The sequence below is a fragment of the Dendrobium catenatum genome, unplaced genomic scaffold, assembly GCF_001605985.2.
Source record: "Dendrobium catenatum unplaced genomic scaffold, ASM160598v2 original_scaffold_86453, whole genome shotgun sequence".
NCBI lineage: Eukaryota > Viridiplantae > Streptophyta > Magnoliopsida > Asparagales > Orchidaceae > Dendrobium > Dendrobium catenatum.
Window position 1 is genome coordinate 226,207 of NW_021404894.1, and position 6,236 is coordinate 232,442.

A 6,236-nucleotide genomic window follows, 5' to 3' on the forward strand; every position below is an offset into this window, starting at 1 on the left:
CTTGTATAAGAAAACAAATAATTCCCAATAAAATAATCACTTAGTTGTATGAGGTTGCCATGATTTATAGGGAAGTGAAAGATAATAAAAATCCCAAAAGTAAATTTTAATCTTCAAAGTCTTAAAGTTAGATAAATCCTCAAAAATTCAAAATCACTTCAATTTCTCCACGAGTTGTTGAAAATAACATGTACAAAAAATATTGACTATAGTGAAACATTTTTCAAGTTGATAAGGTCATTTATGTTGTAGTGGAATAATTAGAAAATTTAGGAAATGCTTTACAATGTTTAAATTTAAAATCAACTTATTTTATAGTTTAGAATATCCATTTACATTACTTTTTTGTAGTTTGAATTCTGGTTAACATAAGTTGGACATTTAGTCCTAGAACCATTTTTCCAATATAGCCTCGAGTAATTTTTAGGATTTAAGTACTTGGAAAAATTTTGTAATTACCCACCAATGTTCAAATAAAATCAAAATTTGAGTTTTAAGATTAGGGGTTAGTAACCCAAACAATCTTCCTATTCTTAGGCCTAATATAGTTCGTGTTGGACATTCTTTTTTGAATTCTCTATCTAGTTTAGTCAACACAAAAAAAAAAATCAAAATTTACACTTTTAGGGTTAGGAGTTAGTAACCCAAGTGAGAATCATATCAATATAATTATACCAGCTAGTGTTGGATAACACCTTTTTAGGTCCATTCATATTTTAGTCATCAAAGTTCAAATTATTTTTTAGTCTTTTAAGGTTAGGTATTAGTAGCCCAAGGGGAGATCCTATCCTTAGTATTATACCTGCAATTATTGGATAACACTTATTTAGGTCCCTTTCTAGTTTAGTCAACCAAAATCAAATCAATTTTTTTATCTTTTATGGTTAAGTGTTAGTAACCCATATAGGCTTCATATCTTTAGGACTCTATTAGTGAGTCTTGGATAACTATTTTTAAATTATTATCCAAGTTAATTTAGCCTAAATCAAAAATAATTTTCTCTTTTAAGGTTAGGTGTTAGTAAACCAACAAGTCTTCTCATTCTTAGGCATAGACTAGGTAGTGCTAGATAACAAGTTTTCATATTAAATCCTAGTTTTTTTTTTTGAAGAGAAATGCTACTATGCATTAAAAATCAAATAGAAAACTTATTACAACCTACTCAAATAAATCCTAAAGAATCACATTCCTCCTTCAAGCAAAACAGGAAAGAAGGAGGAATCTCTACATCACTAAGAACATACAAATAAAAGACCTTTCTAAAGCCAAATTAGCACAAACATCCGCTAATTTGTTACAAACTCTACTACAAAAAGAAAACAAGACTTAGTTGAAATCTTGTAAAAAACTCAAATTCTCTTCAATTCTTCCAATTCTTCAAAGCTAATTGAAGAATTTTTATAATATTGAAGTTGTCAACTTCTATAATCACACCTTGAGCTTCACACATCCAATCTTGCATAATATTCTTTAAATAATAAACAGCCATCAACTCCACTTGATCTATGTCCCAATACAAGTATTGGGCGCCAAATGCTATAAAAAATCTTCCTTTGTCATCCCTTACCATGCCTTCAATCCCTGCCATGTTATTACTTTTAGGTGAAGCATCAACATTGATCTTTATCCACCCGGGTGGAGGAGGATGCCAAGAAGTAGATAGGTTTCGCTGGTTGACATCCCAGTTATCAGGGGAAAGATTGATAAAGTTGCTCGCCATAGCCATAGACACAGAGTTAGTTGCTATAACATTGTCCGAATCATCTATACCACCATGAACCAGCTTACATCTGCTTTTCCAAACAAAAAATGCAGTTTTACAATAGATATTAGCAATTATAGAGTTCATACCAGCATACCTCTGTAACTCGTCCAAGCAAGCTTTAAAGTCTTCAAATACAGGGACTTGAAAACCCCAACTATTTAAAAGATGAATCACGTTCCAAAATTTAGCACATCTCCCAGCAATATGGCAGCTATTCTCTTCCTCATCACAACCTCTCGGGAAACCAAAAAAGTTTCATAATCTCCTCTTCAATAAAAAAACATTAGATGGGATTGCTTAATTGTAAAGTCTCCACCAAAATACTTCAATTCTCGGTCTCAGTTTTAATTTCTTCATCCATGTCTAGTGAGCAATATCTTCAGTATGATCCTTTATCGCTTCAAATGAAAGGGCAGCAATCGATTTACCTGAATTCTTTGATTTCAACTCCATATGATCTGTTATTCTTCCAGCTTCAATCAAAATTTGAGTAATAAGCTCCACCAAATGCTTCCCAAAGAAAATTTGGAGCTGATTCACATTCCATTCTCCCTTCAAAATGAAAGAGCTTAGATTAAAGTTTGATGTTTCCAGATTATTCACAAATGTTGGACATTTTGATAAGCATTTATTTGGAATCCAAGAATCAAGCATCCAATTAATTGAATTACCATTACAAACATTCCATCTAACAATGTTTCTAAGATACAAAGCCGTCGTGGTAATAATCTTCCATATAGGAGAACAAAATTTTTTCACCAGAACTATCCATAGATCACCTCCATATTTGATTCTAAGAATTTAGTATAGCAAGGAGTTAGGCTACATGAAGAAATCCCAAGAAAACTTTGCCCGAAGAGGTCCTACCTTGGAGTCCGCCGAGAACAATCCACGACCACCTTCATTCTTTTGTTTGCAAAGTAACTCCCAAGAAACATAATGCAATCCTGCACTTCAACTCTTTTTATTCCACAAGAAGCCTCTACACATCTTCTCAAACTCTTTAAGAATACCCAATGGTATGAATGAAAGAGAAGATAAAAACATTAGTAGAGAAAGAAATGCAGATTTTACCAAAAGCAACTTTTCTTCCAATGAAATACAATTTTTCCCCCAAGTGTTCAATTTGTTAGAAGCTATCTCCAAAAGATTTTGAAATTCTGAAGCCATCATCCTCCTTAAAGTTATCTTCACACCAAGATAACTAATCTCTTTTACCATCTTGAACCTAAGAATTTTTTTTAATTTTCTTGTTCCTCCTTTGGTTAATAAGCTTGCCAAATAGAATCATAGACTTGGATTGATTAACAATTTGACCCGAACATTTGCAATAGTTGATAACAATGTCCTTCAACTCCTTAATCTTCCTAGAATTTGCTTCCGAGAAAATCAAGATATCATCAGCATAGAGTAAATGTGATACTCTAGGAGCATTAGGAGTAATAGAAATTCCAAAAGCATTCCTCCTTATATTTAGTGCATCAAATAAAATTTGAGAACATAAAATAACAAAATAGGGTGACAAAGGACACCCTTGCCTAAATCCTCTCTTGCCTTCAATCTAGTCAGTTTTCCTCCCATTAATCAAAATGCAATATTTAGGATCATAGATACATTACATTAATAGCTCCATAAAATTGCTAGGAAATTTAAAGAGAATTAGAACTTGCCTTAGAGCTTTCCACCCCATACTATCATATGCTTGCTCCATGTCAGGTTTGATAGCCAAAAGACCTTTTTTTGCTTTAGAATATCAAAATTTGTTGAAGACTTCTTGATCTAGCAGCACATGCTCAGACATGGATCGGCCTCTAAAGAATGCTGCTTGATCTCCCAATATGATATTATGAATTACCTTCTCCAATCTATTCAACATCTTTGCAATGATTTTAGAAATAGTAATACAAAGACTAATAGGCCGGAAGTTAGAAGCCACCTAAGGATTTTGGATCTTTGGGATTAAGACAGTCATTGTCTCCTTCCACGAATGGTGCATTACTCCTAAAGATAGAAATTGGTTTACTGCTTGGCATACATCATTCTTAATAAATTTCCAAAATCTTTAATAAATGAGATTGTAATCCCATCCAAATCAGGGGAGATATTCCTCCTAGCCTTGTCAACCACCACCTGTAGTTCCTCCCAAGTGAAATCAGCATCTAGTCTGCCTTGATCCTCTTCACCAATAACTGTACAAGGATTCGGCCAGCCCTCTAGTAAGCATTCCCTATGCTGCCATTCCTTTTTGAAAAAAATTGAGAATGTTTTTTGTATTTTAGCACAATCCTCCATGACCATGCCTGCATTTGTTTTGATATGACTTATCCAGTTAAAGTTCCTCCTAGCATTAGCAATGCATGGAAAAATGAAGAGTTAGAGTCCCCTTCTTCCATCCATTTTGCTTTAGCACTTTGCTTCCACCAAGTATTGAGCCTGGCAAGGGTAATATTGAGCTCATTGATTTTATGTCTGAGAAGCTATAGCCTCTCAAATGATATCCAACCTTGTGCTTCATCCATTTGGATTTCCATAATCTCTTCCTTTAGTTTGTCCCAAAATAAGTTCATATTTTTAAACTTAGCTTTGCTCCAAAAGAATAAAGCTCTTAAAGTTCTCTTGAACTTCAAATTTCAAGATGTTGCCGAGTCACTCCCACTGTATTTCTTCCATGTTTTCTCCACAATACCAGCAGCCCCATGGTAAGATGCCCGAACATCTTCATAACGGATCCCTTTGTTACAAAACTCCATTGGTTTGAAAATTTCTAGAAGAATAGGAAAATGGTCCGAAGTTATCCGAGATAAGTATTTCACCAAGGCAAGATTAATGGAGTCCAATGTAGTGGAATTAATTAGTCACCTGTCCAATTTCTCTAATATCCAAGCCCCTCCGAATTTATTATTGCACCAAGTGAACTTGGGTCCCATAAACCCAACCTCATGTAGATCATTATTGATCATAAAATTCTTCATATCCTTTGTGCCTTGAGACATGATGAATTTTTTCCCACCTCTTTTCTCATCTTGGGAAAGAACACAATTAAAATCTCCTCCCACCACCGTAGGTCAATCATCAGAGAAATGTCTCTCTAAGTTGTCCCATAAGAGTTTCCTGTCCAGAGCATTAGTACTCCCATATACAGTAGACACCATCCAACATCCCTTGTTAAGGATCTCCAGTTTACCAATAATCAATTGTGCTAAAATTTCAATCACCGAGAAAGATGCTATGTCCTTTCTCCATAATACCATCAATCCTCAAGAGAGACCATCAGAAGGAACCATATAAGATTCCCAATTATTTCCCAAAAACTTCAAAATTTGACTGTTTTTAAAGAGCTTATATTTGTTTCCATCAAGCCCACAAAAAGAACATTGTTATCTTTTACCAACTCCTTCAGATATAGAGAAACCTCCACTTTCTTGGCTCCTCTACAATTCCAAAAAACCAAGGAAGTCATTGCTTAAAAATGGGGGTTAAACCCCCATTTTTTTTTAGCTTTTCCACCATCCATCTTCCTATTATGAGCAATAATGTCACCCGAACCAAGAGATTTAAGCACTTTAATAAGCTTTATTTTCTTACCAGAGGATAAAATTTCTACCACAACAACATTCAAATTAGATAGCCCCTTACCTGCCTCCTGGCTTTGCTCTGGCTCCCCATTACAAATAATATCCACGCCTTCCATATTACCCTTATCATTGCCTATAATTTCCCCTTCTTTAGCACACCCATCCTCATATAATCCCATTACCTTAGTAGGTATTATTTCATCCAAACAAGATAATAAATTAAATATATTATTAACAGTAATAGTAGATTCAACTGTTGTTACCTCTCCATGATGCTTATCTTGGATTATAATGGAAAGATCCTCAGCAGATCCTTCCTTGATAGCTTCTCCCTGATATTCAAGGTTGCCTTTGATAGCAGCTGGCTTAGAACCAAGTCTATCACCTTCTAACTCATCTCCTCTCCTTGAAGAAACCGGACCAAGATTGGGTACATAGATCTTCTTCGTGGGAATAGAATTTTTATTGAATAATCCCCTCTTCACAGCAACCATTTTATGCTTTCTTTTGCCATATCTCATCTGAATCCAAGGACCATAGTCAGCTTTCTCCCCATCAGCATTTCTTCTATCAGCCTCCACTGATTTGTCCATGATTCTGAAAACCTGGCTGCATCAACAAATCATGTTCCAACTTCCTTTTTAGAATTTGAATCAACATGGTCTATTAAAGTATGGCTTGTCTTGCCACACTCAAAATAGATTTTTGAAACTCCTTCATACTTAATTCTTTGATAAAATTTTCCAGCCAAGCCTTCAAGCCAAATACCAGATGGTAACTTTATATCAAAGGGAATACGCACGCATACCCTTGCAAACTCCCTTCTACTCCATTGAAACATATCCCCATCGAGGAGGTAAGGTTTACCAATTGAAGAACCAATTCTACATAAATTC